The sequence below is a fragment of the Mirounga leonina genome, unplaced genomic scaffold (genome assembly GCF_011800145.1).
Source record: "Mirounga leonina isolate KUSES-001 unplaced genomic scaffold, KU_Mleo_1.0 Mir_168, whole genome shotgun sequence".
Lineage (NCBI taxonomy): Eukaryota > Metazoa > Chordata > Mammalia > Carnivora > Phocidae > Mirounga > Mirounga leonina.
In genome coordinates this window covers 17,623,778-17,637,636 of record NW_023270426.1, presented here as the reverse complement: position 1 = coordinate 17,637,636, position 13,859 = coordinate 17,623,778, and the positions used below count along the sequence as shown (strand labels likewise).

The 13,859-nt window shown below is 41.8% G+C and overlaps 1 protein-coding gene across 2 annotated transcripts in view; it reads left to right on the top strand.

Annotated features, from left to right (window-relative positions):
- Nucleotides 1-3,963: 3,963 nt before the first annotated feature.
- AFF4 (AF4/FMR2 family member 4) overlaps nt 3,964-13,859 on the top strand; it is a 90,914-nt gene continuing 81,018 nt past the window's right edge. For both annotated transcript variants that reach the window (XM_035014120.1, XM_035014119.1), the window contains exon 1: nt 3,964-4,327. The gene's annotated coding sequence lies outside the window, so the exon portion shown is untranslated. The remainder of the gene's footprint in view (nt 4,328-13,859) is intronic.

Sequence of the window (13,859 nt, the reverse complement as noted above, 5' to 3'; positions counted from 1 at the left end):
ATGATAAGAGTTTTAAAATGTTACCTATTGAGAAATACTTCTAGGATTTTTTTCTCTCATTGCTGATAGGGAAGAAAATTCTTATTCACAGAATAATGCCATAGAAAAGTCTCCATTTTTTAAAAAAGATTTTACTTATTTATTTGAGAGAGAGACTCAGAGAACGAGTGGGAGGAGTGGCAGAGGGAGAAGCAGACTCCCCACTGAGCAGGCAGTCCAATGTGGGACTCCATCCCAGGACCCTGGGATCATGACCTGAGACGAAGGCAGATGCTTAACAGACTGAGCCACCCAGGCGCGGAAGTCTTCATTTTCTACCCTCAATCCCCCTTTTTTGTTTTTTAGGTAAGGTCCTCACTTTATACTGAAAGGTTATCAGGTGCCTGGGTGGTTCAGTCGTTTAGCGTCTGCCTTTGGCTCAGGTCATAATCCCAGGGTCCTGGGATCGAACCCCACATCAGGCTCCTTGCTCAGCAGGGAAGCCTGCTTCTCCCTCTCCCACTCCCCCTGCTTGTGTTCCCTCTCTCGCTGTCTCTCTCTCTGTCAAAAATAAAGAAAAATCTGGGTGCCTGGGTGGCTCAGTTGGTTGAGCGACTGCCTTGGGCTCAGGTCATGATCCTGGAGTCCCGGGATCGAGTCCCACATCAGGCTCCCTGCTCAGCAGGGAGTCTGCTTCTCCCTCTGACCCTCCCCCCTCTCATGTGCTCTCTCTCTCTCTCTCATTCTCTCTCTCAAATAAATAAATAAAATCTTAAAAAAAAAAATAAAGAAAAATCTTTAAAAAAAAAAAGGTTATCATGATCCTTTACAGAACAAAAAGCATATCATCATTTGGTTAGCATTTGTTCTGAGTAACATTCCAATATAAGTAAAGGAACTTTCTTGCAAAGTTTATTTAATATCAATTTGCATCTTAAAACTTCTTTAATTGTTGGTTGTTTTGGGTTTTTTTTTAGATTTATTTATTTATTTATTTATTTATTTATTTATTTATTTATTTATTTATTTGACAGAGACAGAGATAGCGAGAGCAGGAACACAAGCAGCGGGAGTGGGAGAGGGAGAAGCAGGCTTCCCCTCGAGGAGGGAGCCCGATGTGGGATTCGATCCCAGAACCCTGGGATCATGACCTGAGCCGAAGGCAGACGCTTAACGACTGAGCCACCCAGGCGCCCAAAACTTCTTTAATTATTGTATAAAATGATAAATAATCTTCCTTTTACCCCTTTTCATCCCCACTCCCTCCCAATATAGCCTTGTAAATCTTCCTAGGCCAAATTTGAAAGAAAGCAAATAAAATTGGCACAACTTCTATGGAGGACAATTTGGCAATATCTATCAAAATTAACAATACCTTTTGATCTAAAGCTTCCAGTTGAAGAATTTATTGGTATCATTGCCCTTTGCGTGGTGTAATTAGTTATCAGTTGCTGCTAGTTTGTGATATTGGCTTGGCAACAATCTAAATGTCCAGCCATGGGGATTGACTAAATATGATATTTGGATACAATGGAAAATTATACTGCCACTAGGAAGAATGAAGCAGTTCTTTATGTAGTGATATGTGATGATGTGTAGAAGCAGAAAAATGTTCACCTTTAGCCCAGAGAGGTGACCTATAGCCTGCATAGTTTAGATAAGGATCGAACAGGGGCTGACTGCTCCATTTTTAAAGGGTCTCATGACTGCCTGTAAATCTCACTGAAAATTAATATCCAGCCAAATGATAAGCACCAGAGAAATCTTCCAAAACTAATCTTACTAGTAGAAATTCGAGGAAGACGTTTATGATGTAATACTCCTTGCACGCCCTTGAGCTCTAAGCAGATCACCCCTGGCTTCATACAACAAAAGTGCAGCTCCTTGCCCACAGCTCCTGTTCTCATGCTATAATAATAAGCACCTTTTTGCACCAAAAACGTCTCAAGAATCCCTGACCATTTGCTTGTGGCCCCACATCAATATGGAAAGATATCCAGGATATTTTAAGTGAAAAAAGGAAAGAACTTAACAGTATATATAGTATATTATCTTTCCTGTAAAAAGAAGTACAACTGTTTTTTTTTTTTTTAATATTTTATTTATTTATTTGAGAAAGAACATAAGCTAGGGGAGGGAGGTAGAGGCAGGGAGCCCAACGCGGGGCCCAATCCCAGGACCCTGGGATCATGACCTGAGCCGAAGGCAGATTGCCAACCGACTGAGCCACCCAGGCACCCCTGTATAACTGTATTTTCATATTTATTGATAACATCTCTTGGGAGGGATACATTAGAACATGCATAAATATATGCTAAATGATTGCCTCCAGGACTATGGTAGCTGAAGGGCAGGGATGGGAGCAGGAATTCTTTTTCACTCTTATTTCGTCAGAGTGCTTTTTGAATTTTGCATTAGTATACTTCCTCATTTTATAGACATATAAAGATAAAATCTATACAGATATAAACAGTGAAGCTTAAAAAATAATAGGTGGTCAATTCAGAATTTAAAAAAAAAATTATATTTCTATTGATGTTGGTGAATTACCATTTGTTAGGGCTGATGAAAGCTTTTTTTTTTTTTTTTTTTTTTGAGAGAGAGAATGAGATAGAGAGCATGAGAGGAGGGAGGTTCAGAGAGAGAAGCAGACTCCCTGCCGAGCAGGGAGCCCGATGCGGGACTCGATCCCGGGACTCCAGGATCATGACCTGAGCCGAAGGCAGTCGCTTAACCAACTGAGCCACCCAGGCACCCAGCATTTTCTTTTTTTTAAAAAAAAGATTTTATTTATTTGAGAGAGAGCAAGGATGAGAGAGAGAGAGAGAGAGAGCGCGCGCGCGCAGGTGCACAAGCATGGGGGAGGGGTAGAAGGAGAAGAAGACTCCCTGCTGACCCGGGAGCCAGATGAGGGACTCGATCCCAGGACCCTGGGATCATGACCTGAGCAGAAAGCAGATGCTTAACAGACTGAGCCACCCAGGCACCTGATAAAAACATTTTCATACGCACATTCCTCATAATAGTTTATCACAAAGCTCCTCAAAAACCTTGAACCTTATCAAAAGCAATCTTCAAAATGCTTTCTTCAAAATTAGCAGAAAGTAAACAAAACAAAATAAGACAACACAGCTTCCTGAAGCTTCCTCACAGAAAGAAAACAGGCGAGAGGCAGGAGATTATAAAGTGTTTTTCAAATGATGAGCCAGAGGTAGTTTCTCTGAACAATTACCAAACTGGGTTCTATGAGACCCTTTGAAAATCCTGTCTGGTCTGTAACTATTATTTTACCCTCAATTAAATTATAGCTTGCCCTGACGGGCAGGATGTTAAGAGATGAAGGAAAGTGTTGAAAATGATATCCTGAAGAACAGAATTAGTGGCAGAAAATGTTTCGATGACGAACAAAAAGGGCTGGCGAGGCTTCATGGGAGAAGCTCAAGGGAGGTTCCAAGCATCTTCCTGCAGTGAGTCCCTGGAGACTTCCTTTCTCTGCCGACCTGTTGAGGGCCGCTGGCCTCGGGGCACCGACGTCAGCACCGGGAAGCCGGTCTAGGGGGCTCTGGGTTCGGCCAGACCCCCGCCAGGGGCGGACGGCCTGACCCCCGTCACCTGAGCCCCAGAACCGGTCCATCCGGCTCGGCCCGTCCCCGCCCTTCCGAACCTCGGCAGCGGCTACGTGCACAGGAGGGTGTGATCTGCAGGCCCGGTCCTGCCCGACCGCCCTGCCCTGCGCGGCCGCGGGGCCCAGGAGCTCGGGCCCAGGCCACCGGGGCCGGTGCTCCGCCTGCCCGGGGTCGTCCGACCCGACAGCCGCGCACGTCACCGCCCCCGTGTCGCCTCCCGTCGCCGCAGGCCCCGCGGCCCCGCAGTCCCCCGGCTTTTCTGGCGGGGAGGGGCGAGGCGTCGCCACGTGACGCCTCGCCCCCGCCCGGCCCTGGTCACGTGGGTGGCACGGCCGCTGCGTCAGTCACAGTCCTGGCTGCGGGAGCCGAGTCGCCGTCGCCGCCGCCGCCTCCAGCGGACGGGGCGGGGATCCCGGTGCCAGGTCCTCGTCGGCCCGCCCCTGCCGCCTCAGTCGGCCGTCCCGGGCTGGGCCCGACCGTCATGGAGCGGGGCGGGACCTCCGCCTGTTCCGTGTGAGGCGCGTCGCCGCCGCCCCCGCCTGCGCCTTTCCAGCCCTCCCGAACCCCCGCCGCCGCCGCCCGGAGCCCCTCGCCCTTGGCAGCCTGTCGCCGCCCCCCTCCCCCCGGGCGGGCTCGTATGCGCGTCCGGTGAAGGTGCAGGCCCGGCGCCGCCGCTGCCGCAGCTGGGAGATGGTTCGGGCCTAGCGGAGCAGGGATTGGAGGTGAGACGGGCCGACGGAACTGACTGAGGGCCGGGCCGGGCCTGGCCGCCGGGTGGGGGTGGGGGAGACGGAGCACAGGGTCCGCCTGGGGGCTCGGGGAGACCTTCCAGGCCGGGGCTGCTCGATCCGGCTTCGCCCCTCTTCTTCCCGTTTCACCCCCCGCCCTCGGAAAAAAAAAAAAAATAAATAAGGCTAACCCATCCTAACAAATATTCCCAGAAATCCATCGTTTCGCCGTTTCTCCTTTCCGCTTTCGTTTCTTAATTCGTTCCTGCCCTCAGAAAATTTCCGTCGACTGATTTGTTACTTTTTAATACCCTCTTCAATTGGAAGTTATTTCTAGTTAAAGAGAAAATGGGCCTAGATTCTGGCTATCATTACCCAACTAGTTCTCGCTTTCCCTCTCGCGATCCTGCGCACGTCTCCCCCCCCCCCCCCCCTTCTCCGAAAAAAAAAAAAAAAAAAAAGGAAAGGAAAAAAATTTTCCACCTTCGTCTAGCGAAGGGGATTAACTAAAAATGAGAGGGTGGGGGGTGTAATACTTGAATGCCCCCCATAACTTCGCAATCGTTCTGTTATCCCGATAGCTCGTATTTGGACATTGATGTTTAGGCCTTTCCTCCAGCTTGCCTGTGCCCGGGGTTAATCTCGTAATTGACGTCAGTGCTTTGTTCCTTCCACTTTGCTGTTCCTTCCACTCTTTGAGGATGGATCATGGGGTATAGGACTTTGAGGAGTATCCTTACGGCTTTTTCTCTCACAATAGATATCATTTATAGGAAGTTGAAAGTACAAATCTGAAATGCTCGTGTGTGGAGTTCAAGTAAGACGAAGAGTTCGATTTAGGGTTCTCGTAGTCAGTTGCAATTCAGAATTGTACGATCTCTTTCCTGATGGCCTTATGGAAATTTTAACCTAAGGCCAATCCCTTTTCCAGTGACCGGTATTTGTCTTGACGGAATCTAAGCTGTAGGTGTCTGTGAGTAAGATGTTTGTAAATGTGACGTTTTAAAATGTGTTGATTTTTTAGGACTCAGGTGTTAAAAGCTCAAAGCTTTGTTTCCATATTGATTCTGCAAAGCTTTGTAAAGTGCTTTTTTAAATTTAAGTGTACTTTGACTTATCAAAATTGAAATATTTATGAGAATTTTCTTAATTTGGCATTTGATAAGGAGCCTTTGTGGCCTGCGAATCTGCTTGGAATCATCTTTGGTCATATGTGCATAAAGAAGTGTTGGCAAGTGGCCACTTGGTTTTTAACAAAGCTGGCTTCTTTAAATTTCTCAGGTTTATTTTCCTTATTCATCACTGCATCTTTCATTCTCTAAACATTAAAAAAAAAACCCTCAAGAAGTTATTTTTAATTATCTTTTAGAGTCACTACCTGGACGCAATATATGTATTTTTTTAATATCACCAGTTTCATTCAGTTTGTGGTGGCTTGCGTGCTGATGACTTTGGTTTTGTTAGCTCTGCAGGAACAGTAGGCAAATTCTACTTTAAAATTTTGCGTCAAGTGGGGACAAGATAGCATGTCTGTGAATGACCCAACCTTTACTGTCTGATAAAAAAAAAAAAAAAAATCTTAGCTGTGTTAATTGGAAAGTGCTCTACAGTTTTGGGGTGTAAAGATGATTGTACAGTGCTTTGGTGAAGCTCTGTAATTAAGAATTCCTAAAGATATAATATTTTCATTCAGATTCACTTTCTACTTGTCAGATGACATATATTCTCTGTGTTCTTGAGTTATTGTATGCCGTTTGTAACAGTTGATACATTCTCCTTTTGTATTGTAATTTTCTTATAGGTCTCTTGTAGTGTGTTTAGAACACAAACTATATATCTCTCCATATCCTCCCCAGTATTTTACACAACTATTAGGTTGAATTTGAATATGATATCCAACCTAAATTTCACAAAATGGTAATCTAAAGAAAACTATGAGCAAGTGATCAGTATTTGAAGGGGAAAAAGTGACTGTCAGCTGCAGAAGATGACAGAAGATGAAGCCTTCTAAAAGTTGTTTATTTTACCTGTTTTGAAGAGTTAAGGTAAATGTCATGGCTTTATGTGTACCTGAGAGGAACAAAGAAAACAGGTATTTCTTCTTTTGTGGCCATCTACTGGTTTAGAATGGAGTCCAAAATGTACGAGGCCTTCTCTTCATAGTATTTTTCATAAAGTCTGAGAGGTGTTCTTATAAGTATTGAAGACATACCTGAACAATGATCCAGAAGTGCAGTGTGTACTATAAAAGTTGATGACTTAGGTTTTATTTTTTTATTTTATCTCTATTCTCCGGTAGCTTACTATTAAAACTTTCCTTGTGTCAACTATACTCAAAAAAATTTTTTTTAACTTTCCTATATAAGGTACAGGTTTCCCAGCTTTTGAACTCCCAATCCTCATTATATTTTACTCATTTCCTTTTTCATTTCCTCTGATAAGTTGGAATGATTATGTTTGATTTCTGGGAGGGTGTGTGCCAGTCTTAGTTATTGTGAAATAAGGTGTAGTCAGTGATTAAAGACTGCTTAAAGCTAACCTCACTCTGCTGCTTTTTCCTTTGCTTTAAGAAAAGCACCCCTACTTGAAGTAAGTTTTTATACTCATCTAGATTGTTTGAAGTGATACTCTAGTACATGGAAGAGGATGTAATAAACATGACAGTTACTGAGTTTTGGCTGGTCATCTGCATTCCTGTTTGTCTTGATGTTCATTTTCACTAGCATCATATCCTAAGAATTTTAATGGTATTGGCATACAGAAAATATTAGAACCACTGAATTCATTTCCAAAATATTCCTGAAGCATTTTAACGTTGGGACTACTTATTAATTCTGTTTTTGAAGGAAAAAATATTAAACTCTACCTTCTTCAAATGGCTAAAATTCAAAACTCAAGAAACAAGTGTTGGTGAGGATGTAGAGAAGGAGGAACCCTTGTGCGCTGTTGGTGGGAATGCAAACTGGTGTGGACACTGTGGAAGACAGTATTTCCTCAAAAAATTAAAGATAGAACTATCCTACAATCCAGAGATCGCACTACTGGGTATTTACCCAAAGAATTTGAAAACACTAATTCAGAGGGATATATATACCCCTATGTTTATTGCAGATTATTTGCAATAGCCAAACTATGGAAGCAGCCCACATATCCATTGATATACATATATATGTATGTGTGTGTATATATATATGCATATGTATTTATATCCATTCATATGTATGTAGACGCACACATACACAATGGAATATTAGTCGGCCATAAAAAGGAATAAAATGTTGCCATTTGCTATTTGCGAGAACATGGATGGAGCTAGAGGGGATAATGCTAAGTGAAATAAGTCAGAGAAAGAAAATACCATCTGATTTCACTTACGTGGAAATTAAGAAGCAAAACAAATGAACAAAGGAAAGAAAAAAAAGACAACCCAAAAAACAGACTCTTAACTCTAGAGAATAAGCAGATGGTTACCAGAGGGGAGGTGAGTGGCAGGAATGGGTGAAATAGGTGAAGGGGATTAGGAATGCGCTTGCCTTTTTAAAACATTTTTATTTTAATTCCAGTATAGTTAACATATAGTGCACTGTGCAAGAGGAGTGCACTTGTCTTGATGAGCACCTGAGTGATGTATGGAACTGTTGGATCACCATATTGTATACCTGAAACTAATACAGCATTGTGTGTTAACTACAGTAGAATTAAAAAAAAAAAAAAAAAAGAATTGGTAGATACAACTAAAAAATATCTACTTGCTTCATCAGCTATACTTTATTTAAAAATTTGTAATCTGAGGCATGTTCTGAGGGAAGGCATTTCATGTAACTTTACCTCGGTTGGAGTGCCAAATAAACCATGGTGGTGGCTTTTAGGTGGGTAGACAAAGCTTATTATTGGGTACTATTTTAAACTGATTTTTTTCGATTATTTCCTAGGATGGGTAAAAGAACCTTGTGCATTGTGTTTCCAAAGTTATGTGTGTGTGGTAGGGGAAATCAGGGATTGACATGGATAGATTGCCCTAGAAAGCCAGTATGGTTTTGCTACCAGTTACTGTCATGACCTATCCTGGGACTGTGTTCCCTGGAGCTTAAGGGCTAAATGGCTGTCATGATTTTGTTGTTAGAGATGCCTAGTGGGTTATGATTTTTCACTTTGACTTCGCTTTTCTGCTCATTATGGTAACACCAGTTTTATGTTGAGGTGAGTATAAGCCAGTGCTCTGCATTGACAGGCCTTCCCACCTCTTTGCAGTTGCTTCCATTTCTTCCATCTGGAATATCACTTTTCCTTTCTTGTTCTCTACCTGTTAAAATTTCACTGTCTTTTAAGGCCCGGTGCAAATACTGTTGCCTTCCTAAAGTTTTGCTTGACTCCCTTCCCTACTCCTTTGGCACCTAGCACCTTTGAATCCCTGCATCACTCTGTTATCTCTCTTATTTGTTTTGTTAACTATGGGACCATAGCCTGTTGGGTGACATCCAGCACAGTGTATCAGGGAAGACATCTTAGTAAAATAAAGACTGTTTAATACTGTTTCAATATGTATTTCTTAAAGAATAAGGATTAAAATAATAATCCAACCTTTCACTGAGGAAATTAATACTAATTCCTTAGTATCATCATGTATCTAGTCAGTGTGCAAATTTCCCTGATTACAGTTTTTGTTTTAACAGTTTGTTTGAATTAGGAGCCAAATGAGATTGTATCTTTTTGTTCTTATTCGTGTTTCTATACATTTGTTAAAGAAGCCATGCCTTTGCCCTATGAGAATTCTCACCATCCAGATTGTGCTGATTACATCCCTGTGGTTTCATGTAATATGTTCCTCAGTCCCTTTTTTTCCTGTATATTAGTAGTTACATCTAGAAGCTTAATCTGATTGAGGCTTGAATTTTTATTTTTAAGTAAACTCTGTGCCCAACATTGAGCTTGACTTCAGGACCTTGAAATCAAGAGTCACATGCTCTACTAACTGAACCAGCCAGGCACCCTGAGGCTTGATTTTTTTTTTTTTTTTAAGATTTTACTTATTTATTTGACAGAGAGAGACACAGCGAGAGAGGGAACACAAGCAGGGGCAGTGGGAGAGGGAGAAGCAGGCTTCCCGCAAAGCAGAGAACCCGAGGCGGGGCTCGATCCCATGACCCTGGGATCATGACCTGAGCCGAAGGCAGATGCTTAACGACTGAGCCACCCATGTGCCCCTTGAATTTTTTTTTTAAATGGCAAGATTACTTCATGGGTAGTGTTGTGTACTTCCTCTACACTCTTAAACCTTCAGCCTGGCTTCTTATCTTACCAGTGAAGTTGCTATTACCAAGGCCACCTGTGACTTCTGTATTTCCAAATTGCGTAGTCATTGCTTACTCCTTTACCTCTTCTCTGCTAGCTTTTGTTTTAAAGATTTTATTTATTTATTTGAGAGAGAGAGGAGAGAGCATGATCAGGGGGAGGGGCAGAGAGAGAAGGAGACTCCCCACTGAGCTGGGAACCCAACATGGGGCCAGATCCCAGAATCCCAGAATTATGACCTGAGCTGAAGGCAGAAGCTTAACTGACTGAGCCACCCAGGCACCCTCTGCTTGCTTTTGTTAACCGTTTTCTCCTTGATACTGTTTTCTTCCTTGACTTTTATGACTCCCTTTTCTGCCTTTCTGCCTACCAGTTACTTTTTTGCAGACTGTTAATTCTGCTAATCCCTTGATATCGATAGTTCTGGATTTTAGCCTTGGCATTCTTGATTTCACTCGTGTGGGTGATCTCATCCATTTATATTGCTTCAGCTACCATCTTTAAGTGTTTTGTGGGAACCAGAACTCTTTCATTCAACTGAATACCTCCCTTTAGATTGCTTGTAGGGGCGTTGTTTTAGTTAGGAGAGTGACATACATAACTTAAGCAAAAAAGAATTTGTTGAGAACATATCAGGTATCCAGTGAATTCTAAGAAAGGCAATCAACCCATAGGAGGATAGCTAGAACTCAGGAACAGGTGGATCCAGGGGCTGCAGATGTGGTTAGGAATATCTCTTTAGGGACGCCTGGGTGGCTCAGTTGTTAAGCATCTGCCTTCGGCTCAGGTCATGATCCCAGGGTCCTGGGATCAAGCCCCTCATTGGGCTCTCTGCTCTGCAGGAAGCCTGCTTCTCCCTCTCCCACTCCCCCTCCTTGTGTTCCCTCTCTCGCTGTGTCTCTCTGTCAAATAAATAAAATCTTTAAAAAAAAAAAAAAGGAATGTCTTTATTGCTCAATAGATGCTCTTTGTGTGTTCAGTTAGTTCTCCCTTGTTACAGACCAACTTTAACACTTATTAATGTCTTTTGAGTTGTAAATTTTACATCTGTTACTATCAGAGACTGTCTTGACTCTCAATCCCAGTTCCAGGAAAAGGACTCATTAGGTTATATGTCCACCTCTGGACCACAGGGGGCTACACTGTAATAACATGCTCTAACTGCAGCATTCCAGAGAAGTGGAATAAAAGGCACTCTAAAACATAGTTGTCCCCCTCATTCATTCCATGGCTATTTAATACACACACAGCCCTACTTTTTCTTATATTTATATATTTAGTATTTTTTAACCATACTCTTAACTATCTGTATATACCAGCAAATACCCTCAACTCTTCAATGGAGACAACCCAAATTCTATCTCGCTAACACGTCCAGAGGTCATTGTTCTCTGAGTCCAGATTCGAAAGGTGATATCCTTCGTTAATTGGGTCTAGATATGCTTCGTCAATGTCTGAAAATTATGGGCTAAATACTAAATTTAATCATCCCTGACATAACTGATACACAGTTGTGGAAGAAAAAAACAACAAAACTAAAACTCTTAAGGAGGGGATGGGAGGGGAGAGGAAGGCATCATTGTTCCAAAACTAGTACCATATCTTGCTGGGCAGGTACAGTGTAAGGTAAATGTTAAAACCAGCCAGTTACATGGGCCTTCATTTGTTGACCTACTTCCTTGCAAATGGAGTGAGTTCTTTGGTAAGCCAAATGAAGATTTTCAGTTCTGTCAGCTAGGATTATTTTCCTTGTCTATTGTCTTAAGGTTAACACTGAGGATATCTGGAAGTTTTATGGGAAGGCAGTTATGTGTTGTGTTATGTATCCTTAGCACAAGGATCAGTAAACTATGGTTAATAGGCCCAGTGCTCCCTTTTGTATGGCCTGTGAACTGAAAGTGGTTTTTACATTTTTAAATGGTGAGAAAAAATCATAATATTTTGTGGCCTGTGAAAATTGTAGGAAAGTCAAATTTCAGTGTCCATAAATAAAGTTTTAGTAGAACACAGATAACATACCCATTTGTTTCTGTATTGTTTGTAGCTCCTTTTGCTGCCACCATGACAGAGTGTGGTGACTGTAGGGCCTACAAAGCCTAAAATATTTACAATGTGGCTTTAAAAACGTTTGTCAACTCCTGTCTTAGCAGATCTGTGGTGGGTGCTTGGGTTTGAGGACTGTTTTAGGATTGAACAGTTAGTTACACAGTCCCTATTTACTGTGGTGGTAGTTAGGGTTTTTTGATTGTAGAATGTGTGTGTGTGTGTGTGTGTGTGTATGAATAGATATAAATAAATTAAATATATATATATAGGGGCGCCTGGGTGGCTCAGTATGTTAAACATCTAACTCTTGATTTTGGCTCAGGTCGTGATCTCAGGGTTGTGGGATCAGGCCACATCAGGCTCCACGCTCAGTGGGATGTCTGCTTGGGATTCTCTCTCTCCCTCTCCCTATGCCCCTTTCCCCCGCCCCATGCACTCTCTCTCTCAAATAAATAAATAAATCTTTTTAAAAATATGTATATATGTACGTATAAAGCAGGTGTGGTCTGGGCATTGGCTTAGCTTTAGTTAGGGATTCAGACTTCATTGAACCCTTCAACTGTAACCTGAAGGTAGCGTAAACAGGGGCAAGAATTTCCAGAAAAGCTGGGGGAGAGGTAAGGCTAGAAGCTGATCAGGTAGTTTCTATAAGTGTTCATCATGTACAAATTAACTCTACAAATTAATCCTCTAACCCCCAAGTCTTCCACTTTTCCTGCCTTCGGGAAGGTAGCACTATCATTGCTTTTTCCAGAAACCTGCAACTTGTCCTTGATTCCTCTGTTTTACTTGTCACATCTGGCTGGTTCCAAGATTCTACTTCCTTAACATCTTTGAATCTAAACCCTTTCTCTACAATATCTACATTTCTAGTATTACTGCCTTAATCCAGGCTTTCATTTCTCACCAGGATTGATTATTCCAACAGCCTTCTCATTTGCTTCCTTACTTCTAGTAAAATGATCTACTCCACCCTGTATCATAGTAGTTTTTCCCTCTAAAATACAAGTCTGATTTCATCACTTATCTTCTTAAAACTCCTTAGTAGTGTTTGATTTTCTGTAGTATTCTTCTAACAGAGATTCTGCCAACATTAATGAGTTTTATGTTAACTTCTGAAGCACTCCTTTTAGCCAGCTACTCCCTTAGGAGTTTGTTGCTATGTTTAGATTTTGTTTATGATTGTGTGTGTGCCAAGTTATAATGCATTGTACTAATGATTTTGCAGTGGCTCAGACAAGGAGAGATGGTAAATAAAACTGGATCATGTCATGGTAGGTTGTTAATATAGGCAGGCCAAACCCAAAAGAACCCTGGCATTGTACTTAGCCTCATGTTTTCACTGTGAAATGTATCTGCTGGATCCCCTCTATATAATTAATCAGTGTGAAACAGTTTGTTTGCAGTATCAGTGTTTTGTTCCAAACCTCAGCAGTGATTATATTAAACACACATTTATGTAGATTTCAGTAAGGTACTAAACCACAAATGGACAAGATTGCGGGAGTTAACAAGTGAGGCTTCTTTAAAATTGACATTTAAGGACTGCTAGCTGGTATGGTAGTATGTGGTTGTATTTCCCTAAACTAGGAAATAAACATTTGCAGTTTAAATCCATTTAGTATAACATATTTGTAAGCATTTTCTTCATTAGAATTATTGAAGTCATGTTATAGAAGTGGTTTAATAATATAGAACCAGACCTGAGACTGCCTGTTCCAGGATGGAATACATCATTGGTCTAGTTTCTATAAAATAACATAATCTGTTACATTAATGTTATTTTAAATTTGTTTTGTATTTAATTTTTAAAATTTCGGTTTTATAGTTGCATAAGAGCTATAAACATAAAGAGTTCATACCTAATTTTATATTTACTATTGTTAACAGAATAAAGTCCACATTCAAGATCTAGGAGATTTTGTTTTCTTTGAATAGTTTAGATCTGAGAAACAAACCCCACAGGTCTAGTCTGCTCCCATATATCTCTCCAGTCTTACCTTTTATTTTGTACTCCCCCAGCCCTATTTTCCAACTACACTTGATCTGCCTCTTTTCCCTGTGTGTGCTGTGCTCTCTCTTCTGGTGGTTGCACTAGTTCTCTCTGCTTAGAACCAACCTCCCTCCCTCTCTTCCCTTCTTCCTGCCTTACCTTCCTCCTTCCCTCTGGCCATTTTTCTCTAGTCAG